Here is a 27,904-nt window from a genome sequence, read left to right as displayed (position 1 = left end):
GTTTTGAAACCAGGTGAAATTCATGAACCTTTTGTAGTTATTACTTTGTGTTACTTGTAAAGTCAGTTCATTTTTTTTCTCTGATTTTCTTGTTAAGGAAAGATGCGTATGCATCATCTCTATATAAAAGCTGGATTGGCATGAAGAAGAAGACATTAGATTCTCCCATTAATCTATTTTTCACATATTCTCCCTGTTTTCCATCCTGATTGCTCCTGAATGCATTTTACTTCCCGTTCCCTCATTTGAATTAATCTTTCCTCATGTCTTTCTGCTCTTAAAAAAAAAAAACAACCTTTGAATTGAAGAACAGCTTCTGAATGTACAGTTTGAGTGGATTTGAAATCACTCATCTCTAGTGCATTGTATGGGAATCCAGGAACACATCCAAACACCGTGTCAAACACAGAAGCTGATTGATTGTTGCTAAATACAGAAGCCACTGACAGTGGTTTCTGGTGGCAGTGGGTGAAACTAAGACAGAAACAACAGTCCAGCCACCTCATTTGTTTCATGCCTACAGTCTGAGTGGCTTGATGAAGCAAAACAGTTTCAAATACTTGCAGAACTATGAGCTCAAGCATTAAAAAAAAAAAAAAATCTAGCACTGTCTTACATTGACATTATGTGCTGTTATTATAGAGACTAGAGAAAAGCCGGGTGTGGTGATGTTGTTTGATTCAGCACTTTACTGGGTGCAAAAGGTGAAGTCTTTCAACTAGCATAAACCAGGTTTGTTCTTCCAGGTTTTAACCGGTCTCAGGGAAGGAACCAAAAATAATGTGGTTATTAACATTCCTACTGTGGAGGAGGTGGTGTAAATCAGTATGACTCTGCAGCTGGCTCCATAGAACCAATTTGCATCATTTTTATGGCAGTAGATCTAAAATTAGGAATGTTTTGGAAGAAAACTTGTAAGCCAGATGACAATCTAGCTACGGATGTTAAGGAAGAGTGGCTTTCTAGCTAAGCCTGACGTTTAGCTGCCATTGTGTGTGTTTTGGTTTGAGTGTGTGTTTTGGTTGTTTGGGGTTTTTTTGGTTTTGTTTGGATTTTTTTTTTGTGTGTGTGCGTGTGGAAGGCGGGTATTTTGTTATTCTTCCAAAAGGTTTTACTGGGTCTTTGATGTTTGGATAAGAAAAGTAACTGGAATTTAAAATCCACTTATTTCATGAGGTTTTGGTAACGTGTCATTTTATGTTTGAAATGGGAGTTGTCACAGCTAGAAAAGGGCATTCTGAAAGGACTTTGCAGTAAGGCAGGAATGCCAAAGTGTTCGGTTCTCATCACTGTCTCTGTGGGGGGACTAGGAGTACAACTGGCCATACTCACTTTCTTTTGCCAGATAACTGGCAGATTGTAACATTTGCAACCAGGAAACTGCTTTATTCATACCTGTGCTGTTGCATTTCTGTGGGGTCTTGATCAAACTGTTTCCTACTCCATTTTGATCACCTGTAAAATGGAGCTGAAATGCTTTCAGAGGTCAAATACTCCAAAATTTTCCAGTGAAAATTCTTTATGACATGTAACTGTTACTAAACACAATACCTACATGAATTCTTGAACTCTGTTCCATCATCCTAGTTCCTGAGTTGATATGGGCTCTTTATCCTCAGGGCATCTGCAAATTAGCTCATTCCAGGTCAGCCATTTACATACTAAAACTTTGCTCCTAAGATCACAATCAGTCTGGTGCTCACAATAGCATGAAAACATGTGTGCAAGGGCTTGTGAAGAGGTAAGCAGTCACAACATCATAAGGATTATATTTCAGACAGAAAGGCCGAGACAAAGAAAGAAAATCTTGGTAACGCAGTATACGAGAGAGCTTAGTGTCCTTTTGTATAGATCTGTGGCCTTTAAGACCTGGATTATAAATTGGCTGAAATATAATTAAAGGTATGTCTTTAGTAACTGTACACTGTAAAATATTTATAGTAGCCCTTGGAACAATAGTAGCTATACTTTGATTTTTACAGTCAAAACATCTCTTCTTGTTCTGCATTATGGAGCATAAAAAAGATTTGTAACAATGGCTGGTGTTATTTGGGCATTTCTTAAGAAATCATTTGAGCTGGTCTTCCATTGATAGAGTCAAATCTGGCATGAAATTAAATCCAATTCAAGAACCTCATGAATAGCAAGAGAAGGTCTAGCCACTAAAGTCCTCACAATTACTTTGCGGTCATTACAGGATGGGTGTCCTGAAAACTGAAGTGACAAATCTGTCTGTGTTTGAGTGGTCATCTATGCCTCAGTAAGCAGACTTTAAAGACAGGTTCTAAAAGCCAGAGGCACTCAGATATACTCCATTAGAAAACCATTCCATTTCCCTTCATGGTCTGAAGATTTAGTATCTTAGGGGCTTTTGCTCCCCAGTCAATAATGGTGTTTGATAAAGGGGAGGGAGAAGAAAAAAAAAAAAAAAAAAAAAGAGGGAGAAAGGAAAAAACCAGGAATTTGGATTCATAGTACAAAGACTTGGTATGTAATATATTTAACTGTCAAGTACCTTTTTCTTGTGAGTAATGTGCAAGCTCTCAAATATGAGAACTGAAATTGTAAAGAATTCTCATGGTGAGAGTGTTGTAAGAGATGCCTCCATGACGTGAGGTATTGGTAGGGCCTCCAAACCACATTTTCTTTATATTTGTGTGCGGATTGGATTACTTATATTTAATTTGGATGCTGCTTTTTTTTTTTTTCCTGGATATCTGAAACACAGGAACATAAGAACCCATTCCAAGACCTGAGAGACATGTGATGTTTCTTTGGATAGATGGTAGGGTCCCACAGAAGTCTGGGAACCACCAGCTGAAATATGGTAGCCATTGCAAACAGATGCAAGGTGAAAGGAATGAGGATGCTCATGCTGTAATATCACAAAATCTCCAAGATGCATCACTTAGTGCAGTGGCCAAATTCGATCCCTCCCCCTGCCCCCCCTCCCCCTTTTTTTATTTATTCCTAAAATGCAGACTATAACACTACTCCCTTTCTACTACACTACTACTGTATACTACCTTTCTACTGTACTACTACTACTACACTACTCTGACCTTTCATTTTTCATTGGCACTGTCAGTTTGGAATTTGGCAGATAAAGTTTTGTGTAATACAGAAACTTCATTTTACTATATTCATGTTTTCTCTAAAAGCTGGGCTAGGCACATTGCAAACCTTTTCTGTACAGAGGGTTTCTTCCGTAATATTTTGTGCAACCACCTCTTTTTCCAGACGTCTGTGTGTGTGTAACTGTAAACCTGAAGGCTGCTACTTAGGGCTATCCTCTTCCTAACACAGGAATATAAATGCTTCTAATACTTTAGATAAATGCATCGCTCCAAATTTCAGTATGTCAGAAAAAGTCTTGTACTCTGTATGTGGACATCTTTGGTGAACTCTGACTTTTGGTCTTGCATTCTGTGCTCTGTGAATAATGCAAACAAAATAGTCTCCAGGTGCTTTGCCTGGCTGTTGCTCAGATTCAGTCTGTGGAACCATGTTTCAGTCTTGATGCAAACTGCATTATAAACACTCTTTGCTTCTGCTGACAGCAGAGAGACCACTCTGGGATAAACACTGGCATTAGCTCAAAATGTCTCTATAGAATTGCAAGTATTTCATCAAAAGATTTATCTTTTGGTTTCTGTGGTTGTTTAAGGCTGTGCAATGACCCATAGGCAGAAGCTATGTGATGGATAGTCCATCAGTATTTCATATCACCCCAGAAGCCACCCTCTAGAATGAGAGACTGGAATTAAAAGGTTAATATTTGTTAAAAGCTGACATTTTTGTATTCTCAAGGTTCCAGTTCCTGAGGGAAAGAAAAATTTAATTTACAGGGTATATTTTAGAGTTGTGACTTGGAAAGCATATTTTGTTTACTTTGTTTGCTTTCTGAAAAATCTGTCTAGGAGAGAGTCTGTGCTACTCTAAGCCAACCAAGTTCCACTGAAGTCAAGGAACTATTTTAGCTTTTCAGCTGAGAGTCTGTCCTCTGTATTCTAACTAAGTTAATGACTAGATTAGATGGGATGGTAAATAAATGCAAGGGGGATGGAAACACAGTTTACATTTGTGTTTCAGCCAATGTCTGTTTTAACTTGTTAAGCTGTTGCGGTTGGCTCTAGAGCTACACCTGTGTGCAATCTTATATAAGCACTAAATGAAACTGCCTGAGAGAAACTGAAGCCAGAAAGTGGTCCATAACCAGGCAATAACTCCACTTCCACGCATGAAGTTCTTATGAAGAACTGAGCCCTCATGCTTCCCAACCAGTTAAATAAGGTCCTTCTGCAACACAGAAGAACCCCTTCCCAGCCAGCCTAATTCTGTTGAAATCAATGCACTACTACCAGCAGAATAATTTGCTCTATTATATCTCATATTCCAGACTCCTTTTTCATTTGATATGTTAGAAAGGGCAAGCTAATTCCTTCAGTTGATTTAAACACGAGTCTGCTATTCCTTCTGCTTGCTAATTCCTTAGTGGCTTTTATTTTGGCCTAATACAATTAATTTTTTGCACTCCATTGATGCTTAATATTTATAAACAACTGCATTTTAAAATACGGACATGCATCTTGATCATATTTGTAAATCAAAACCTTTGATTAAACATAGTGGTGTTATACCTGTATCAAAATTAGTCACACCCTATGTGTGTCAGTAATGTTTCATTAGTGACCAGAGGACTGCAGAGTAGTATTTTTCAGTGATAACTGGTGTAACCTAGAAGGATTGAATTTTCTAGAATTTTTATCATGTACTTCAGATAGAATGATACCCCATATGAATATGCTTTATTACTATATTACTGCTTAAGACTGCTGTATATTGTTTAGAATTCCCAAATATATGTTTAAGATTTCAGTATTTGCAAATTCACTGTAGTATTACACCGATTTTTTTGCTGTTGTATACAAAGCATAAAAATTTAATCACGCTTAACTAATTAAATACCAGTGTTGCAAATGGAGAATTATGGGTTTATGTTATTTGAAAATATAAGTAATGATAAAATACACTTATTTTTATGAAAATATATGTAATGGATGAAATAAAAGGATGAAAAATACTTAGTAGAGATGTTGCTGAATCAAAGAATTTAGCAGTGATGGACTGGTTTCTGCAGTCCTTTTCCAAAATTCCTTTTTTCTTACTCCTTGAATAACCCCACTGATTTCAGTAAAGATCACTTGTTAGTTAAGTATGATAGTATAAAAGAGGGTGCCAATATCTTTCTCAGTGGCAAGAGGTAACTAGCCTTGGAAGAAATAATTCTGTGGTTCATGAGAGTCACTACGTATTACTCTTTATTTCTTCTTATTCATACTCTCTTTCTCCCTGATAGAAAGGTCACTATCTCTTTTGATTTGATTCCAGGGAGGTTTAGACAATTGGCAGTCATGTTTTATGGCCAGGAAACACACAATATTCTAGGGTGCCTCTCAAGTGTATCAAAACAAAATACACAATCACATCTATCACACAAGCTGCAGGTGGCATCATGAAACACCAACATTATCATCACAGTACAACCGATAGCAGCTAAAGCTCATCTTAAAATCCTAACTGTGTTTCATCTCAACTGAGTTGTTACTCTCTTAAAATGTATTTTTTTCTTAAATTACTTCTTTGTCAGAGAGAAGGTAAATGGAAGAGGAAAAATAGAAAGAATTTGGCAAAAAATACTGGAACTGAAAAGTTACTGAAGCCTGACTGTGAGGTCTCACAGTATTTCAGCATGAGGCTTTCTGGAGGTCCCGGGGGTGCAGACACTACTGCTAGTGGCTCCAAAGGAGCAGGTCCCCATAAATGTAAGGCTTCACATTAACTCTGCTCTGTAGGGACTGTGTTCAAGCTGACAATGTAGAAGATTCACAGTATACAATTTCAGTTCATGTGGTTCTGGACTTTCTTTGGATGAGCATTTCATTGCTCTGTTATACTCACTAATGGGAGAGGAGTGTGGGGAAAAAAAAAACAACCAACAACAAAACCAACAACCCCAGAATATTTTAAAGTTAAGTTCAGTCATTGTCCTTCTTTCCTAGGAAAAAAATAAAACAAACAAACAAACAAAAAAACAAACCCAAAAAAAACCCCACCAACAAACACCTAAAGCAAGAAATGTCTCTGAAAATGCTATAAGCATTTTCTTTTCACTCCAGCCTCAAACTTGCCTCATCTTCCCACAGTAAAGTTGTATCTAAAATAAAACCTTCACAAATGGCTTCTCATTCATTTTTCAGCATCTCAATTTATACATTCACAATGTAATTCAGGTTTTCACTTCTTGAGAGACTATTTCCATACTCTATTTACTTTGTAAAACAAGAGCATCATCTTTCAGCTGAGTTTCAGGAATCCGAGTGAAGAAAAGATCTAACTGTCCATAGCAATTAATCTGTAACCCATGGATCTGACAGTAAAATGCCTGGAAAGGGTTATGGGCTGCCTTTGACACCTGATAATGATTTTAAATGGATGCTATATCCCCTTTTTATTTTCTTTGGCTAAGAAAAGCAAGGGAAAAGGATGGTGGGATGAGAAAAAACCAGGACTTACGGCCCTTTTTGGAGGGGATACATTGATTAGTTATTTATTAATAACATTTTTTAGTTTATAAATTATATAATTGTAAATGAATAACATTTATTAGTTTATTATAGGTGTTAAAAGTTTTCTATTACACTAATGATTTATTTGCCAAGGGAAGAGCATAAAGTGGATTGGGACAGGACCTGGGCTGCTTTCTGGGTAGATGGAAGAGCTCCAGCATGCCCTTACTGCATCCAGAGTTTGCAGGAATGGCTAAAATCTTTAGTACACCCTATAGGATAACCCCAGAGGGTGAACCTCGCTAGAGGTGATAACAGTAATAACAATGAGACAGTCCCCAGAAAATAGAATAAAAAAGTAGGAAGTATTTTGAATTGTTAAAGATTTAAGAGTAAAGATGATCATAGAGGGCTGGAAGGAGAGAAAAGTGCATGTTTCAATTCATAATACTCTCTGAACTTAAACTCAGATATAGAGTCCTGCAAAGTCCAGTGGGAATAATTTTCTTCTTTGTACTTATCTGATATTTTTATCTCAAAGTTTTTCTTAAATTCCTTTCAGAGACATTGCAGAACCAACTCATGTCTCTCTATGTCTATATGACACTGATTTGTGTCCTTAATGAATTACATGGGATTTCTAGCTGATTTGTTCCTGTACTACCATTGTCCCTAGGTTTCTTGAAATTTTGCAAGAGAAGGACACAATCCACAGCTTGATTACAACTGGGGTTAATGCTAGAGACATGTAATACGTATTTTAATTAGTAGAAAACACAAATTAAATTCCAGGATAAAATACTGTCATATCTTAACATAGGTCTTTACGGGGTCAATAGTTTCATGCTTTGCCAGAGATGAGCGCTGTTAATGTTAACATTGATTAAAGCACTGAAGGTAATACTTTTCAGATTATGGTATATGTCATAGTCTTTCTTCTGGCAAGATGATGCATTTAGTTGCCGGCTGCAGAACATAGTGAGATAATTACCTTATTGGCTATTATGGAGAAAAACTGATTTCTACCATAGGGATATATATCTGTATACATGGAGCACTATATAACTGCGTATCAGTACAGAGAAAGAAACAGGAATTGTTGTGTGTGCCCATGTACATATATGTGAAAAGAAAGAGAGAGGGATAGATTGATTCTTGCATCCAAAACCATTTAGCTATTGACAGAGGCATGTTGCTTTTTCACCAATGACCTACATGAAAGAAGGCAGTGCCTAAGGGTGTAAAATGAAAGAGCGTGAAGGTGAAAATGAAGATGTCTAATTGCAGAGATATGTAACAGCGAATATCTTATCTAGTAAAAGCTGGGAGTAACGTTAAGTCTGTTGTTCTTCAGGCATACTCTGACAGCTTACAAAATACATTGTGATAAATTCCTTGAAATGGTTGTGGTAAGTGAATGTTTGTTTTAACATGTAGCAAACCTGGATATAATTTTAAATCTTTGATACATAATTTTTTCATTAACATTTGTGTTTGATTCTAGGATAAACTAAGAGCTATTGATTCCAATAGTAGGGTTAACTTGAAATTTATACTTTTTGGGGGGTCTAATCTGATTAAAGGACTGTGTACCCAAAGGTTTGCTCACTTTTTTTCATCTATATCAAATCAAAAACGTTGTCTCTAATGGTGTCTTTTTATTTAGTTCTCTTATTCTCAAAGTATCTTTTCTGTCAGGAAAAAAAACCTATAACATGAATATGATGATAAGTTCCAGGCAAGACAAAATCTGCTGGTGGTCCCCCCTATCACATTTTATCACTTTTTTTCTTAGCCCCCAGTGATTTCCCATCATGGAGAGGTGCTGCAATGTACATACATACTCTGGTGATCTACCTTCATCAGTGTAGCACCTGAGCTCCAGCAGGATCCCTGGGATGTGGCCAGCTGAAGGGAAAGACAGAGTGGATGTGACCTCATCTTCAAAACAGACCAAAGCCTTGCCTGGGTGTTAGAACAAATGGAAGGTTCTGCCTGAAGGGCAGTGACCTTTAAAACACCACATAGATGTGAAGATGGATAGGGGATTGAGTGATAATTCTTCCTAGTAATTCTGATCTGGGTTTTTATAGAGCAAAGTTCGTGTGTTGAGCACTTCTTTAGGGGGTTTGTAGAACTGGCGGATAACTGCAGACCTTCAGTGTCAGAGAACCTCCAAAGCAATTACTGTAAAGCACATCTGTCTCAATTATCTCCTGAGATCATGTGGCATCACATGGACATATGGGAGAGAAACAATTTTTTCCCCGAGTTCCTATAAAACATTAGTAGTGTTCTTTAAAGAACATTCCTTTAACAGAAGAAGGAAATTCTTCTGCAGGTGAAGTGAGAGGTTATGCTCATAGGTAATGCTTGCAACGTGGCAATTACAGGTGCTCAGAGGTTAATCTATTGAAACTAGTTAAAAAGGGGTCACTTCAACCATCTTGCAATTAAAAATCAATTTTCAAATCATATTTTATGTTATTTAAAAAAAAAATCAATATCCCCAAACCAAAAAAACCCATGCTTTTGAGACTGTGAGGGGTACAGTGAGCACCAGCTCCTCCCGTGGTTCAGGAGCTGTTGGGAGACCCTTGGGCCAGCATGGCCTGTCCTGCTGCCCCAGCAAAGGAGCAGTTCAGGCTGGAGGGGGCAGCCCCCAGTCCAGACATCAGGCATCTCCATGGGGCTGGGATGAGGCCAGGCCAAGACGTCAGCTCACAAGTGAGGGTCAGGATCAGGCCCGGTGAGGATAAGTAGGGTCAGACGCTGCCGCACGTGAGGCAGGTTGTGGTCAGGTAATACAGATAATCGTATCACGCGTTGTGCTTGCAATGATTTCTAAGTGGGTTTAGCCCCTCTAAAGGCTACCCAAGTAGCTTAATAATATTCCATCAGATGTATATGTTATGTATCTTTACTGCAATTTTTTCCTGCTAGTACACTGTGTATTTCATAATGTCGTATGTCATCGGTAAATATATTTGATCTGCTGCTCTTCCCTTTTCTTTTTACTGCTCAAATTTGCTGGTAGTAGCATCAAGTGAGGAAAAACCATCTCATTGCTTACTAGCCCTCTCGTGCTCACAAATAAGAGGGGTAAAAGGCAGGTTCATTGTAATTCTGCAAGTTTAGGGAGGTGAGAGGCAGCACAGTGCATAGACAGCTCACGGTTTCGGTGTACAGTCTCAGTGATCAATACCAAAGTATGTTATCTGGAGGCAGACATTTGCTGTGCATTTAAACCAGACATACTTGACTATATTTTACTGATCTCCAGCAAGAGTTTAGAAAGATATCTACCTTAGAACTATTGCTGAAATGTTTGTAACATTACAAAAAGGAAAACTGACAATATCAGGGCAAGCATCAGTTGTCACAGGCATTTTTCAAATGGGGATAAAAGGCTTAGAAGAAGTTCAAGTTTCCAGAATCTGCTTAGTTTAGTAACAATATATTCTTGGAACTTCCTTCATTAGGTCCATGGGGCAAGGGTTTGAAGGCAAATTCCACTTTCCTTCTGTAAGATTTTTTGTTAAAAGCTCACATCAAATATTTTGATCCATTAAGTACTATGCGATTTATCATGCACAAAGATGCAGAAGACTTTGAAATAAGTGTTATACAGTGATTGTGAAAACTGTTGGTTCCTGTGAAGATAGGAATGAAAATTCATGTTCCAGTGTCTGTCTGCTACCCTGAGTTTGCAGTGATTCATTTAGTTATCAGACCACTAGTGACAGTGCTCTATTAGAGTTGGTATCTTATCATAGTATTTGTAATTGCCCTTTGCTCAGAGATTCTTTCATGGTAGATCATACTATGCTTCTCAAGTACAAATAATGACAAGGGATGAGATCCCTTTTGTTTAGCAGTTATGTTCAATAGTTGTGGTGCTGAGTGATGGTTAGTAATCAAACGAAGCGTAGGAGCGTGTCTTTATTCTGCTCCCATAGAGCCCTCAATAAACTTTCTGCAAACAGCTGGACTATGGATAGGTGTAAAGGCCAAATTCAGTGTTGCAGTTTGAAGAATTAAACTCTCAGAGACAACGTAATACTGCTTTATTTCTTCTTTTTTTTTTCTTTTTGCAAGAAATTATTAATTTTTTTGCCTTTGCCACTCACTATCCAGATCAAGTCCATTCTCTTTCTATTTTTCTTTACACAGTGAGTACAAATACTGATTTACATGCTTCAAACAGATCGTGATATATCAGCTTGAGCCTTCACTTTCCTTAAGAACAGCAATTTATAACTAGGCTTGATTTATGTATGCTAATGTGTCACGTGGGTCAGACAACCAAGGGAACACCAGTAAAATGAGATACAAAATAGGTAAGCCATAAAAGCTACCTGTTGGCATTTGTTTTGTGATGGTTTTTTGTTTTCCCAATTAATGTGATATTCTTTCATGCTAATTTGCAGGATGATATTAGACTTTTAGTTATTTCCTGCCTAAGCCAAGATTCTAGCCTGACACGTAGATTCCTTCAGGCTATAATAGTTAGTGGGAAATTTCATGCAGGTGTGTGTTTATTCAGCTCATTTCAAGTGCTCTATAAAACTCAGTCTGTTGCAAATTAAAAGTGGAGAATTTATATTTTTCCAAGCACTAGAATGAAAAGATGCTTCTTGTTATGAAATCACATACAGAAGAATTTATTGGAAGTGGCTGCTTTTGAGACTCTGGAAGATAGTAGGGAAGTTTTGGAAGTGAATGAAAAAAATCTATACTATGCAGACATTAAAGTTATTCGCTGAGAGTAACTTTTTTGATAGGTTAAAATATGTTTTTGTATTAAGCCATTTAATTTTATTTCTGTGAAATGTGAACCGTGCCTGAATTTGTTTCATAAGTGTAGCAGTTAGTTACAGATCAATTGATATAACACATTGATAAGAAATAATATCAGAAGAATTTTTCATTCCTAAAGGATATATGCCACACTTCAGAAATCATGGAAATGCACACGTTGCAGTGAATAAGGATGAAAATCCCAGCAGTCTAGGTATCCAGTTAGGGTCACTGCCACCAAAACTTTCACATTTGAGGGAATTGTTTCCTGGACAGAGGATTTTTTTAAAAAATATTTTTACTTTTTTAAAAATGAAAAAGCAAGCCTCGTAATTCAAGATATTCGGAGTGACATTGTTCAAAGCTGCTGATGTAGATGAGGATCAGGAAATACTACTACCTGAAATGACTCCAATGCAGTTAATGAAGCTACTGCATAGTGCCTAAGAGCTCTACAAACTCCATGATTAAAGCAAGCCACATGAAAATGTCTAACAAAAATGGGGGGAAAGGCACTGATTTCTGTAAACTCCTCCATGAAAGGCATAATTGGGAAATTGAGGATAATTCCCTGCTTTATTCTAATAACAAATAATTTTGTATGTTTGCTGCTAAAGTTGAGATTTTAAATATGTATATGAACCACTAAAATTGCTGCCTTAATCCAGGAGATGGTGTATTAGGATTTTACTGTTTTGGTGCACTCCATCTGAGAACTGATCAGACTCACAAAATGCCTTTACTAGCAGATCACTTGCAAGAGTAAGATTTATTATTTTTTTTAATGCAGTCTTCATACTATGTCTCTCTCGTTCTCCTTCAGCCTACGTGTATTTCCCATATAAACTATCTTTTCAATTAGGGACACTTAGATATGCTGAAATTGTCTTTGTTTCTTGTTAGAGCTCTACCTAAATCTCTGCCAGAGGCAGATGAGCCAGAGCACAGGCTGCGGTACAGTGTCGTTAGCTGAGACGTCTGCTCTTCTGCCTCTTATAATCAGCACTACTGAGTAGCAGTACATAATAACCTAGGCAATCCTGAGATTTTATTTCTTCTGCCCGGCCTTATTATTTGCAATATGACTTTGGCATTTTTCTTCAGTTTTTGTTTCCCTGCCTTCTCAGCTCAACCCCAAAAGTAGTTTGAGTTGGGATTCCTGGATGCTGTGGACTTGATCAGGATTATAGCCTTTGCTAGGAGTGGCGGCAAAATTCCTCACACATCAAAGGCATGAAGAAGACTAAATGAAAGCAGTCTAATCCTGAAGGCTACTTAGTTAACTAAGAGTTGAACTACCTGCCTGTTAGAGACAAGGCTAACTCATAGTTTCATACTTCTTCTGCACATATGTGTTCACACACTAGGGGGAATGAGAAAAATTACAGAAAGATTTGAGGCTGAGTCTACACTGGTGTTGCATTTGATCAAAGGAAAATTACATTATTCCCGATGTACCACTACACTGACAATGAGAGCTATTTCCAATGTTTTCATCAGAAATTGATGATTTCTTTGATTAGTGCAGGCTTATATTTTATGTTTACCCTGGAATTCATATATGATATTAAGTAGCTTAAATATAAACCTTCCAAAATCAGCAGGTTTTGGGGATCTGGTGAAAAACGTATTTCCAAGTTGGTGTTTGGTGTGTTTTGTTGGGTATGGTTTTTTTATTATTTTTATTTTTATTTTTTTTATTGCAGAATGACTGGTATAGCCATGGAACTGATGAGTACAGTTTTCTATAGACTAAATGTATAATGCATTGGTGTTTGTGAACCTTCATTGAATGACTGCATTAACCAGCTTACCTTAAAACTTACAGGATGACAGCAGTCGTTTTAATTCTATGTACTCCATACTCAGTTAACACATTATTATGAAGCTGCAGATCATGTTTTCATTTATTCCTGACACACTATTTAAATTTTAGAATTAAATTATTCTTTAGGTAACTTGGTTCATATTATAATTTATACAAAACCAGTAGGAATCAACATCTCTAAATGATCCTGAATCCATAATCCAAAATATATTACAGTAGGTGATTGTCAGTCTTCGGCTGCTGACTTGATTGCATAGTACTTTGACAAGCAGATGTTACCAGGGAGACATTAGCATCTTATGTGGTTTTTTTTTATAAACCTTATTTATGGGTAAATAGTCTTCCCTTCATTTCTGAAATATAATCTTATTAAGGAAAATTTCAAGGTCTTTTTTTTCTTATGTTCCCGTTATCTGTTTTTGTACAAAAGTGGGTTGCATTTATTATTGCTGTTATGCAAGAGTTGAAGCAAATCTCCACATGATGGTAATACATTCTTCTTTGATCAGATAAATTCTTTTTAGGCTTTATCATAACATTTCCATAGTGAAGTCAGGTTCTTTTGCAAATTAAAATACTATGAAAGGGTTTTGACAGTTATAGAAGTGAATGCTATCTACACTTAGTAACTAGGACACACAAACCTTTTGCTGTCCAGATAATCTTACAGTATCACTTCATTACAAAATGTCACATCAGAAATAGCATTTTGGTTTCTTGTTTGCTGCTTGTTTCTTTGCTGTTGTGCAAAGAGCACAAATCTTTGCATTTTCCTATCTTTCTTCATAATGAGAGATTCTGCATAAAGAACACTTTGTGCTGTGGTCCGATTCTTTTATCAAGGACTTGCTATGTTCAGATAATTTTAACAAGTGTGCTAGTATGTAACAGTTAAAGTTATGGCTGCACAACTCCTTCAATCCATTTGCTGAGTTCCCCATGATGATAATATGAGATCTGTGTGTGGAATGAAAGCTGTATTGCAATTTGCACCTGCTGTTAGGGTCTCTGTTAATTCACAGTTTCCAAAGATGAATGAGAAGTGGAGGTGGTTTTTTCAGTGGCTTTCTCCTTGCTTTGCTACAGAGATGACATTGGGGCAGGTTTACCATCCATTTTTAGAATCTTAATAATCTACATCATAAGTTTATTCTTCAGCTTGTATGGCATTCTCAATGAAATTATTACTTCTGAACTATCTCGAACTGTTTAATATTACTTGAAATTTACGTAGGCTGAATATATTCTTAGGACTTTGATTCCAAAACTGTAATGCACATTTTTCCTTAGTAGTTTTATAGATGCCTATATTCTATATTGAAGTCAGAAAAACACTCATGAAATCCATCTTACCCATGTGTTGTCAAATATCTTCATGTCCAGAGGTTTGTAAAACTCGGAGTAGTTGAGTGGAGATTTTAAGAGAGGGCTAGAAACTGAATGAAATTGTAAATGTGACTTTTGAGATAAATGGTATGGGGAATGGGGAAAAGAATATGCTCCCTAGATTAGGAAAGAAAGGGGAAGATGTATTTTTTTATTTGCTTGCATGGATAGGATTACACCCCACATACGTGTCTATAAATGCTGTTCAACCTACACCGCTGTAAGCTGTACTACAAAAGCGGTAGAAGGTGTATTAGAGGACAGTCCTTGACGTGACACTGCAGAGCCATGCTGTGACCTGGGGCAATGAAGCTGATACTGACTACAGTGAAAAAAAAAAAATGAAATGGGGCCATTTTTGTGCTGGTAACTGTCAAACCTTGTCCCTTCATTAGAGCTTCAGCACCTGATACTGAACCTGCCATGTTCAGACCCGGTGAGGTGTTCCTGTTGGATAGCTGTGCCCACTCTGTGATCGCAACTGCGCTGTGGGAATGGCAGTTCCTCTTGCTTACAAACAGATAATGCTACTTATGCTCACCCTGCCCACTGGTGTGTTCAGACCCAAGCTGTGAAACACCTCCTACATCATCCTCGTTGCCTTGTACTTCTGGGGAGTGATACCACAATATGGGGTTTGGGATTTGACACTAGGATCTGTTCCCACTGATATATCTGTGCCTGCCAGTAGTTTGGTGACATTTCCAGGAGTCTTGTTTAGGTTTCAGTGATAGGGGAGGTTGGTTTGGGTTTGTTTGGTTTTTGGGGGGTTTTAGTTTTTATAAGATACCTGATCCATAGTCAAATATCATAAAAAGGATGCAGGAGACCACTTGACTTGTCTACTCTACTAAATCTCGTATACAGCAATTTTTTTTAAAAAAGGGTTTCTTAAATTGTAGGTATATGCCCTACTTTCCCCCTGTCTTTTTAACTATCAATATTTCAAAAAGTGAGGTTAGAATTTGGGGGCACTGCATGCCTGGTGTACATCTATTCAGGGAATGTGACCCCTGCGTTATTTTACCTGGAGTCTGTACTTCAATCTGTATTTTAACTTTGGAAATCAGATTATGGTTTTTAATAGGTTTGGTTTTGATATTTTTTTTCCCCTCCCTAGCACAAATCGTTGTTTGTAAGTACAGAATAGCCATCTTTGCTATAGGGCTAGACTAACTAATTTTAGACCTGAAATTGAATTCAAGGCTCTTAGTACTTTTAAAGAGGTGTATCGTGCCTGACCCTACCATGTGCCAGAATCCGACAGAAGTTAAAATGTCAGTTCTACCTTAAAACATTATCAAACATGGAATCCAGTGGTTCTTTTTTTTCTTGAGCCTTTTCACTTAATGTCAGAGTACTCTAACAAAAGCTATGCTCTCAAAGCTGTTTTAAAGAATAATGTCAAACCAAAGTAATTATTGTTCAAACATTTTCCATATTCCATACTGTATGATCTTTATTCATATGACGTTTCTGTTTTCATTGGACCAGGTACAATGAGTTTAATACTTTTTTTATTAAATTCCATTCCTAATAACTGAAAGAATTCCATTCTTCTGCTCTCTACAGTACATGCTTTAGCACACTGCTCACCTTTCTTTAGTTTGTAGAAGAAATTCAGGGCGAATACTTACTGCTCAAATGAACAGGAAATAAAAGGTCTTTTTTTTAAATTTGATACATGACATGATGTCATGAATAAGGAGAGTCTGAGTATTAAGAAGTGAGTGGCCTCCTGGGTTGTCTTAACAGCTGCAGAGTCAATCAGTAAGTTGCCTGTGAGCCTTTATCCCAGTGGCATACACCAGAGAAAACCTCAGGTGTAACAGTCTGTTGTCATTGGAAAGGCTTCTATGGTAAATACAAACTTGTAGAGGATGGTTACTCAATTTTGGATTTAAAATGTGATGGTATGTGAGTACCTATCTTAAGCTGCAGTCATTCCTAGACTTGTTTTGGGGAATCTTCCACAGCTGTATCATCACTATACCCGGATTATAGTGCTCGGTATAGTGGGTACAAATGCTGGTATAAAGTTTAATGGCCTTAGAAATATCTCACAACGGTGAAATTGACTGTGATTACTAAGTAGTGAAAAATATGTTTTTCCATGATAGAACATAAGTCAGAAACTAAACAAGATGTATAAATCACTTAAGTCCTGGTGATAAACAAGAAAAAATAATATTAGCATTAAAAACAAGCCATAGATTCAGGAGTTCATGAATTAGAAGACATTAATCTACCTGCAGAGAAGCTGAGTATTTGTGTAGTTAATGCATTTCATTTACTTTTTACCAATATATCAAATTATTTCAAGTATCTATTTAAGAAGCCAGCTGGGAAAGATGTTAGCCTAATTAAAGTTTCTTTCATATTTCAAGGGAAATTGTACTTTTTTTTTTTTAAAACATGATCCATATTGGCAGGTGATTCTGTCTCCATTAGGAACAAACATATTGTTACAACTGAATGAAGTGCAAAAGCCAGTTGACTTGCACATCTGATTTGTAAATCGCTAATCTATTAAAATTTACAAAATGGGGCTGTTCCTCACAGACTCTAAAGCTAATGCAGGAAATAACTGGTTTAGACATACATTTTTTGAACTGTTATTGTAAGTACATGCTAGACTGTGCTTTTAACGATGTATTCTGATCTTGCTTTAAAGCAGTCTTGAGGAAAATTTCCCAACCATATGAAAGTTCCTTTTTCAACATTATTATTATTTGTATTTTTCTGGCCCCTAGAAGCCATGACCTATACAACATTGAGGCAGGGAAAGCATCTATAGCTCCACAGTACTTAGAGAGCTAATGGGCAAATCAGGCAAAGGCAACAGTGTATTTTACATATGAAGTAACTGAGACAAAGGGACATCAAGAAATTTACAGTCTGTGTCAAAGCCAAAACCTGAAAAAGCCTATACTTCTTCCTCATATTTATCTAATACAATGTGTAAATGTGTCTTCCAGATTCAGATCACTGAGTTCTCATTATTCTCCTGTAGTATAAACAGCTGTTTCCTAACTACACATAATGAAGTCTTTTCTCACCCTTCTATTTTTCAAGGCTGAATGATTCAAGTCTCAAAGCTTCTCACAATAAAGAATTTTTTAATCCTTAAATACACCTTGTACACTTCTGGCATAATTTCAGTTTTGTTTTGAAAGAGCTTTTAGTGGCTGTAATTTAAAATAAAATATTTGAAGATCTAAACATTTATACTGGAGATGAGAGAAATTATTATGGTTTTGTGGAGGATTTTCTGATTTGCCAGTGTTTCTCTTTTAAAACAAAACTATGTCACAACCATCTAGTCCAGAGGAAATAATGTAGTGAAACAGTAATTGCACAGCCCTGGATGAAACCCTGTCGCAGTTAAAGTCAATGGGAAAGCTCTCACGAATGACAGTAAGACCTAAATTCTACCCATTGGTTTCATTGCCATTGGGAATTTTATGCCAAAGCATGTGACAGCTCTGCCGTGTGCTGCCTGGCTTCTCCAGCAGCAGAGGAAAGTTGGAATGAGAATGTATGGGCTTCATCTGCTGCCCAAGAGTTGCTCTCCCAGTGACTTGCATTAGAACTGTAAATACAGTCTTGATATTTAAGTTAAAATCAGAAGGGTAGATTTTTCAATTAATTACTCAGGGATTTACGCTATATATATATATATATATATATATATATATAAAACTCATCCATTATGCTTTTTATGACATTCTTTTCAGATACATGTAGATCCTACAAAACAACTTTTTTTTTTTTTTTTTTTAAACTACACTTTCTTTTTTTCTTGTTTTGGTTTCTGTTGAAATCAACCCAGACAAAGATTTTTCTTTTCAGATCTGTTAGGCAAATTTGAATTTCATCATTGATTTTAAATACATGATGTATCTTCTGGACAGATTAACAACCTAATGTAGATCCTCATGCGTGTCCTACTTAATGTAGTTTTGTGTCCTGTACTGTATCTTAAATACTACCTTTCTTATATCCAAAAGATGTCTAATCATGATTTGATGAGGAACATTAAACTGGCTGGAGCATTTTGAATCCCTTGTCCACAGCAGGAAAATCCTACTTCCAGCTCTGTTCGACTAATAATCTAGTAATAAATGCATGAGTTGGGCGGAAAATAAATAAATAAATTGAACTTTGAGGTAATGGTGCAGTTTTGGACTGTCTGGAAAGTATTTTCAGTTTCATTTAGAGTTATAATTGACTCACTGATGAAGCAAGACCATCATGCTTTGCAAGTTGCTGTACCTTCATTGACATCAAAAGGCAAATTTAGACAGGATACAAATCCAGCTTGTAGACTCTAAAAATTCAAAATAAAAGTCACTGCCAGTCCAAATAATTTCAAAACTGAAAAGAGGGGACTGCTCAAAGTAATGTCAGCCATCTGGAAGAGACTGCATAGAAAGGAAAAAATGCCTCTGTCCAAGTTATCAGCTTTTCCAAAGCTTGTAACAAAAACATGAACCAGCCATTTTGGCAGTAGTTCAAACAACAAAGCTGTGAAATGAAATGATAACTAGTCAAGGCCACACACACCATGGCAATGAAATACAGTAAGATACTGCTACTGGTAATAAGTGGGAAGAGAGTTGTAGGCAGATGGTCAAGACAATGGGAAGAAAAGAGACTGGCAAAGAAATCTGCCTGATAAAGCAAGTAGTATAAGCAAAATTATCTTTTTTTTTTTTTTTTTTTTTTTTTTTGAGTAGTCACTACTGACTAGTGAATTTTTCTCATGGTTTAACTGCAGCTGAGAAACCATTTGTGGATGTTTAGTAGGGAAGGAAAGAAGAATAAAAATAAAAGCAGTTTGGTGGTTCTTCTTCTTCAGGACATATTTCAAGTCATACACACTTAGAACATCAGAAGTGATCTGCTCCAGGAGATGGGTCATGATCTGGTCAAGTACCAGATTAGAAATTAAGAGTTTGGCCCTGTTCTACCTGTTGCCAGTTTGTGTGCTGTGCTGTTTAGAGAGGTTCTGTCTTCTGGCAGGATGGATTAAAAGGCCTGGAAAAGAGCCTGTAATTACCAGGTTGTGGCTGTGTGAATCCGAGGAAATAACTTTTCCTGGAAGGTTGCTAAAAGGGCTGTTGCCAAACATAATTTCAATCATATGAGGCATTTTAATGCACGTCCAGGTAAATAAAGACAGTATTTAAATATTGATGGATTACTGGCAGTAGCACTTCCCTGAAATACAAATTCCTATTTTTATTTTCATGCTTTCACATGCCCTCCCTCCTCTGCCACCCACCCAACAGAGGCAGAGGTGTAGGAACTCTTGCTTTTTACTTGTGCACTTGCAATCCACAATATTTGGTGTTCTCATATGGTACAAACTTCTGAGCATTAGCATATACCCTCTTTTTCTGTTTTTGCACTTCATCCTGTTACTAAAGTAGAGAATTTAATGCATGCCTTGATTTTTTTGTGTCAATATGCGTGTGTGGGTTTGTTGTTGATAGTTATATACTCTGTTTTGAAACAAACATCGCCATAGTGGCTGTTTCAACATTTTTTGCAAGTCCTTTATTAGAACTTCTTATACCATGGCCTACTGAAAGTGGTTTCTGCCTGCAGCACTCTTAAAAGCTGCTCATGCAAGCAGTACAAAAATCCTGTAACGACTTTGCTGAAGCAGAGACATAAGGCGTTCAGTGTTACTTTTGGTATACTCATAGCATGACAATTGGAGAAGTATTACTTGGCTGAGCTGTGTGATGTCTTTCACAGCCTATAAGCAATGTTTCTTCTTCAAGAGATATTTCTGAAATGGGAAGAAACTCAACATTGACAGAAAATGCAATGAGTCAGTCATGACAGTTACTCATAAATGATGTGACCTACATCTAAAGTAAAATTCTGTATAAAAATTTCTGTCTGAAATAATAACTCTTAAAAGTGACATTTGCCCTTTAGATATACAGATACAAATAAAGGGTAAATTAATCATAGTGAATGAATCATTTTGAAGATTACAAGCTTCCATGGTATTGTTATTATGAAAGTTTTGTTCCCTGAAGATGCTCTACACCTGATAAGGTTTTAGAAATTTAATTGAAAAAGTTTCATAAAGAATTAAAATTATCATGTGCCCTTTTGCTGAAATACAAATGAACTAAGAGATTCATTGTAAAAGAAGCTAAGGTGAATAGCGTGTTAGTATTCCTTTGAATACCGTATCAACTTCTTGCTATTGTTAATAAAATTATGGTTGGTTTACTGGGTGAAATGATTTTAAAATAAATAGCTTCTGTGCAGATATTACAAAGATTTCAGTATCGCTATTTCACAGTGCTGAGATAATGGGAAAGAAGATACACTTAAAGGTCATTGCTTATGCTGTAGTTATATGTCTTACAATGCCTGAATGATGTTTTTAAAAGAGTAACTGAATACTTCGAACTTGCAGGATTGATATTCTTTCAGATGCTGACAAACATACATCTAGATAATGGAAATTATTCTTTTTTTTTATGTGTGTTCATATAAATACAACATATAGTGCATTGAGCTGTGACTCATGAATAAATCTTGAAGATGCATGAGGAATCAGAGCATCAAATCTGATTTTTCAACTGAAGGGAAAAAATTTTGAATTTAATTTCTCTAGTCCATTGGGAAGAGGATGATTTCATTTAACCCCTTCTCTGTTAAAAACACTTGCTAAACTGTAGGTCTAAAGAATTTAGGTAGAGATTTTCAAAGGCGCTCAAGAGAATTCACATTTAACTCCCACTGAAATAAGGCAGTAAAGCCTACTGAATTACTAACAGAGCCATGCTCTAAACTTCTTTGGTCTTAAAGGTACAGAACACTGGCGTTCCACATCCTCTTGGGCTTTTGTTCATTTATCTATTGCACTTTTTTGTATGAAGATGTTCAGAGATTTGTACCAATGTTACACTCTAACGCTGTGATGCTTTCACAATATAACTTTATAATTTCATTGACTTCTCCTATGTAGTCTGAGCACCGTTCCCATCTGCTTCTTAAGATACCTGCCTTTACTGGGTAAGAGCTCAGGTTGTTTTCTGTGTGATTTTAATAGCAAATTCTTATGGTCTTCTATAACGTTCTTCCATGACTCAAAGACATAGTTGTAACAAAAGGTTTTAATCTGCTTACAGGTGTGATAGGTCTGCAAGAGATTGTACCTTTTCCCCATAGTGTGATGTAAAATTTAAAAGATCTATAAAATCTGTGTAAGATTTCCTTTTTTTCTGAGTTCAAGGACAGCTCATAGCTTCCCTTAAACTTCTCTTTTAGGAGACGGGTAGTAATCTTCCAAAATTAGCATTTCATAATAAAATCATAACTTCCAAAATTAACTCTTCCTTTTTATTGTTGTTTTTTTTTATTCTGGTTGGGGTTTTTTTATTGTCATGTCCCTACACTCTTCTTATGCATTCCTATTATCACATTATGATGTCTGAAGGTTTTTTTTATTTGTAATACACAGTCTACTTCCATTCTGTTTTCCCATAGGTGCATCTTTTTATCTTTCCCTGGATCCTGAAACTGATATTTTTTTTTTTTTTGCCATTATGTGTCAAAAGCAGGTTGACATGACTTCAAACTTCTAGACTTACAGATTTAGGCCAAACTCTGCATCTTTTTGTTTTTTAAGTCAACACAGAAGATGTTATGCTATTAGCAATCTACATTATCTCTCCGTTCTTTTCTTACAGTAAAATTGCTGACAAGTGAAAATACTTCAAAACAACAAATCATTTAAAAATACATTAAACCGCGTTATTACAGAACATGTCTTTGATCTATATGAAATGTTAACTGTAAGCGTTTTCACTCATATCATCAGGAAACTAACCAGGAATTCTCCCATGAAGGGATGGATGAAATAAAGAGGCTATTTGTACATCTTAAACCCATAGCCACCAAGGAAAAGGTATTTCCTGACCTTACACATGAACACTGATCAAAACCTGTTCCTTTTTGGGGATTATGTCCTGGGTATTTACCACTCACAGCACTAGGAGGAATATGTGAACTGTGGCCTTAAAATTGAGGTTACTATTCCTGGAGGGCCTGAAATTAAGGACTGAACGTAAGCATTTAGGTGTTTATGTATGGATGTAGGTTGAATTAAGGCACTTGGGGACTTCGAGTGTGAATATATGTAAAAATAAATTTTTGCATGTGATTATATTTGGGACAAGTAGATTAAAAAATAAAAAGGAAAAATTTGAAAGGTAAGGAAATATTTACAGGGTGAATCCTCATTAACTGAACAGCAGGAAGATGCTAATACCTTCTCTCACCAACCCTGTTGCTTAACCAGTATGCAGTGTTGGGGCTAATGGTTTGTAATTGCTCTTATACTGTCTGGATTCTACAGACTTCCAAGTCTCCATACAACCTAAAAGGTACAAGGTGCCATATCAAAATGCAGAGATTTCATAAGAATCCTTTTAAACTTCAGCACCTCTGGGTATCTGCCAGTACTCTCTAGAAGAGAGCCCACAGTGGGCATGGACACAATCAGCCAACAGACATATGGATATTACATCTTAATATGAAGATACTATTTTTAATAATTTTAAGTCTTCTCTAGGCTTTCTAGTCTTCCAATAAAAGAAGGGAAAAGAATTCTATACCACCAGGAGATTGTTCCAATTTGAAAAAAAAAGAAAAAAAAAATTCTCTCATGATCCAAAATTGGAAGTCAGCTGAATTTAGACATGATATGATCACAAGGGGAAGTGTAGGAAGATGGGTGTGGATACTTTAGAATACTCATAGTGCTCTTCAGTCTTCCTAATTTACTGGGATTTGTAAACAGGCTTATCATTTCCTAATGTACATCAATGTATAGGTGTAAGAGGATTGGCTCAAATATTTGTCTCAAATACTCAAGCTCCCTTTTTTTCTTCTTCTGTATCGCTGCTGATTCGGCCAACAAATACTGAGTTTTGAAAGATTTAATAGCTACCTTTAGTCAATAAAATTTATCCTTTTAGAATACAGTACAGCTTTATACTTGTCTTTCTTTGGTATGGTGCACAGTTCTGGTGCACAGCGAATCCTTTTGCCTTACTATAGGCAGATTACTGATACTAAATGTCATACGTACTATTCTACTAAAATTGTTCCAGTCTGCTAAGTATTTATGTAGATAGTTTTTTTTTAAGCCTAGAGTATAAAAGGACACTTTTACTTTACTTTTATAGAGAAGCTAAAGGTTTTCATGCAGTACAAAAATGAATCATATCATTTATGTTAGCACATGCTTTGGTAGTGTTTAAGAGAAAGGGAATAGTAAAATAAAAATAGATACCTTTTTGTAATTAATTTGATTATCCAGGCATGTTTCAGCATATCCAATAAATGCAAAGACAACACATTTTAGAACTTAAGTGATATTTTCCATCATATATAGAATATATTTCTCACAGTAGTTCAAAGCTCTTTAACTGTGACATTTCATAACAATGAGATGGCTTTATTTGAAAAGGATATAATCATTTTATCCTCATGCTAGAACAGTTGTCTGGGTGACCTCTGTCCTTTGCTAGTTTACAAAAGAATTACTAAAGTGTACAGTGAAATTTCTGTCTCGGTAGGACTTTCTCAAGGTGTAGAAAGGAAAAAAAAATTCCCAACCCTATATTACTTGTAATGGGAGAATTTGTTCATATATTTTCAGATGAGGGAATTGTAAGAAACCAGAAAATGACATCATCTATGTTTCAGGTTACTAATTTTCTTTAAAGTAGTTCTAAAATTCTTCAAAACATTTTGCATGTTTAGCTACTAAAAAACACAACTAGGTCATCGTAGGGTTGTGTGTGAGCCATATATGTATAAATTACATTAGTGTACATATAAATGTGCTGTTTATATGCCCAGATATGGCTCAGAAGTCTGTGCCTACTCCTTTACAATGAACACATGTTCAGGCAGTTAAGATTAAAAACTAATTATACACACATTGTCAGTACTAATATTTGTACTTAATTTGATTTACAGTACACCAAATAATAAACCTGACTAAAATTACAAAAAGTTATACATACAACCATTAATATGCTCTTTTTATAGTACCTTATTCATTTTTTAAAAGCATATTAAATGAGTTTTAATGTTTGTAAAGCAGATGAAAGGCATGCAAAGCTAAGATAAAAACCAGTGAATATGATTATTTAGCAGTAATACAGATTGCTTTTACACTCTTTCTGTTTGAGCCCATTGTGATAATATGTATTTCAAGAGATGAAAAGAAGTCTAGCTACAATTAATTACTATGAATTGAAAGCATCAATTAGGAAGTATCCAGTCCTTGGTAATGGAAAACAGTGATGGGAAAGTAGCAAAAAGAGGTTTGAATACTAGCTATCCTTTGATTTCAGCTTCCCATCACAGTTGAAGATGAATACATGCTGCAGTGTGTCACACACAGAATTAGCTCTGCAGTTTCAGGCTGATGGCTTGATGTCAGCATGTTGCTGAGGGGGACCTACTTGGAATCACTCTACATCCAGCTCGTACCGCATAACGTCATGCTCTCATCAGGATAGATGTGCCCGAGTTGAGACCTTGCTGCCGTGGCTAAGCTTCTGCCAATACTGGTACTAAGATGCCCAGTTTAGGCACACCTATTTCCCATGAAGGACACTACTATGTATGTCTTCAAATCCTGGTGCTTTCAACTGTGAAAATCAATAGGTGTTTGGCAAGCCACTAGGTATAAAGGGAGGTGGCAGTCTGGGGGAGCAGAAGCAGAACTTCCCAAACCGAAGTCATAAATTATTACATGTGAAAAGCAAGATGGGTGTTATGCTGACCTCATCTGAATGCAGAACAGTGCTCTGCACCCTTTCCACTTGAGATGCAGTAGAGAGGGAACTGTCTCTGCAGACCAAGAACTTTTTCCTCTGTCACAAGAGCACTATCTCACAGCCCAACCCACTCCCTAGCAATTTAAAGTACCTGCAGAAAGCACCTTAGAGATCTTGACAGAAGCTCCCAGTACAATAATAAATTTCCTAGGGCAGAATGCTCAACAAAGAGAATGAGAAAGCAAATTTATCGTTTCATATCCATTAGCGGCCATCTATGGTGCTGTACACACATTAATAATAAAAAATGTTAGATTTATAAAATAAGGCATCTGCACATTTCTGAAATATATTCTTTCTGTTATCAGTACCCAAACTTTATGATAGACCATCATGTAATTTCCTGAGTGTGCTGTTCCTTAGCTGGAGCACATTTAATACATCTGCCATTAACAGGAAATAAATATGTGCCATTTTGGCATTAAGATTCATGTCCCAACATGATATCAGATCTTTTTTAATTTTTTAACCGATACCTTCAGTAAACTAGAATGTCTAAGGACTTGGGTGATCAGATAACGTTAGAAGGAACAAAAATGCTTTTGCTTTCAGTCTTACCACCATCTGCTACATTCTTTAGAGTGGTATTATTTCTACAGACTATTAATAGGAACTGCACAGCAGCTTGAGCTCTTTCTAAATAATTAACTCCAAAAGTCATATTCTTGGCCATATACTTGATATTTATTTTTTTTTTACCTCCTCAGACTGAAACTGTTCTCTCTGTATTTTTTTCTGCTTTTTTCTTATCTGTATAGTGGTACTTCAAGCTTCTGTGTTGAAGTTTCTAAAAAACAAAACCAGAAATCCCAACCCCCAACAGAATAAACACAGTTCCCTATTGTATTAGAGAGAAATATAGTTTTTAAATCCTCTATTCAGATGATTTGATTGTGTAATTAACATGTTATAACTGTGAAATATTTCCGCTTTCCACAGTTTAATTTTCATCAAAAAAGCACGCACGTACATGTGAGGATTCCATTAGGAATTCCTAATGGTATTTCTTCAAAATTTCAACTTTGCATATATATACACACATACACACACTTACTCTGCAGTGTCTTGCCAAAGGCATTATTAAGTACCTTGAATAATGTTTGCGTTTGGCTGTGTTTTTTTTTAAATAGAGTAAGAAAGAGAAAAAAAAAAAAGTCTTTGGAACTCTTATTCAACATACTGAATGTCTTTTTACCACTCATATTTTGTGCCCTGACCCTGAATTATTTAGTGGAATACTCATGTGGTAGGAGATTGGTTTGTTTTATTGCAGAGGAGGCAGTTCCTCATGAGACAGATTAGAAGAAATATTTTTTATTTAGTTTTTAGAACTGTATATCTGCTTGTGTCAATTGAAAAATATGTGCCCCAAATTGTAGACATGAATCTATTCTCTTTAGCTTTTACTTCTTCAAAGGTTAATTTTGTTAAGCTAGGAAGTATTATTATAGTTTATAAACTTTTTATAAATGTTTGTACAGTATCCTCCTGTAAAATATGCATAGATTCCAAGATGCATGGTAGACCTTTGTAAAATAAGTCCTAAATGCGTAGGGCTGTTTCTGTTTTTAAGGCATTAGTGGGAACATAATCCAAATACTTGAATGCAACTTTGAAGTGATTCTATCTCTATTAAGGTTTAATAATTCATAGTTTTACTACCCTGTCAAATAAATACAAGTATTATTACTAATATTAAAAAAAATAAACTAGAAATTCAGAACAGCATCAAAACTGACATATAAATTAACCAATAAAGACCACTTTCGGCTCTTACAGGAGTATTATTTTTTCATCATCTTTGTGCATTACAGTCAGTGCTCCCATTGACGTCAAGTATTACACTCCATAGTAATGATCTGAGACCTCTATTACTCATAAAAAAAAAAACAACCAAAAAAAACCAACTGTGTCCAAGCTGTTGAAACAATTATCCCACTAAAGAAGCTTCCTATGTTCCCAGAGAATCTTTTAAGAGATGGTTGTTAGGAAAGCAAACAAAGACAGTTTCACATGCTCGTGGAACGCCATCGAACTGGCAGGGATATTAACAGCTCAGCATGATTCATTTGTCCTTCTTGAGTGCTCCAAATCCATCACTCCACATGACAAAATTCACATTTTTATTGGATTTCTGCTTCTTGGAGAAAAGCTAAATTTCCATTTTTAATAGATTTTCAGCTTCCAGAGTAAGACTTAAATTTTTTGTTATTGCCAATCTCCTAGCAATTCTGCGCAGACAATACAAAGCTTATTAGTTTATTTTTGTAACAGTCTGTATATGCACATGAATGCAGGTTGCTGAGCAAAGGGAAAGAGGTCTAATTAACCAGACAGTTAATTACTAGGACAACACCAATCTTTTGTTTGGAGCAATAACATTTACATAATACAGCAGTTCCAATTTTTGGTCTGAAAGAAATAGTGCA

The sequence above is a fragment of the Falco naumanni genome, chromosome 15 (assembly GCF_017639655.2).
Source record: "Falco naumanni isolate bFalNau1 chromosome 15, bFalNau1.pat, whole genome shotgun sequence".
NCBI classification, from domain to species: Eukaryota; Metazoa; Chordata; class Aves; order Falconiformes; family Falconidae; genus Falco; species Falco naumanni.
The sequence above is the reverse complement of the archived record's forward strand: the minus strand, read 5'-3'. Positions refer to the sequence as shown.